The sequence below is a fragment of the Sinocyclocheilus anshuiensis genome, unplaced genomic scaffold, assembly GCF_001515605.1.
Source record: "Sinocyclocheilus anshuiensis isolate Anshui unplaced genomic scaffold, SAMN03320099.WGS_v1.1 scaffold1658, whole genome shotgun sequence".
Classification (NCBI taxonomy): domain Eukaryota; kingdom Metazoa; phylum Chordata; class Actinopteri; order Cypriniformes; family Cyprinidae; genus Sinocyclocheilus; species Sinocyclocheilus anshuiensis.
In genome coordinates this window covers 725,927-726,357 of record NW_015547302.1, presented here as the reverse complement: position 1 = coordinate 726,357, position 431 = coordinate 725,927, and the positions used below count along the sequence as shown (strand labels likewise).

The following is a 431-nucleotide window of genomic DNA, read 5'->3' as shown; positions in this document are numbered from 1 at the left end:
CGTACCCACTGTATATATATATATATATATATAATTTCAATTACTAAAGACAATTAAAACACTAAATGTAAACCGTAACAATGAGATGATGACTCATAAAATCTAAGAAAGTCTAATAAAATAAAGTAATAAATAATGAAATCTAATAAAATAATAAAGGCTAATAAAATAAAAGCAGCTTTATTTTACATGTATGGACATGTTGATATAAAAAAAAATGCTCATATAGCAAGTGCACTTTTAACTAAAGGTGGGGTAAATGATTTTTCAAAAACAAACTTGTAGCCAATTAGCAGTAAGGGGCGTGTCTACTCATGATGTGGAGGAGATAGCGTTCAGTGCACAGGACGGACATTAGCCGAGCCGAGCGTCAGAAAGATAGAGATAGCGGATAAAAAACAAAAGAGGAAAACGTCTGCGGAACGATAAGG

General features: G+C 32.0%; 1 protein-coding gene across 3 annotated transcripts in view; it reads left to right on the top strand.

The window, feature by feature from the left end:
• The window catches only part of LOC107701742 (mitochondrial fission regulator 2-like), a 12,692-nt gene that overhangs the window by 1,687 nt on the left and 10,574 nt on the right, over positions 1 to 431 (top strand). The gene's annotated exons all lie outside the window — the stretch shown is intronic.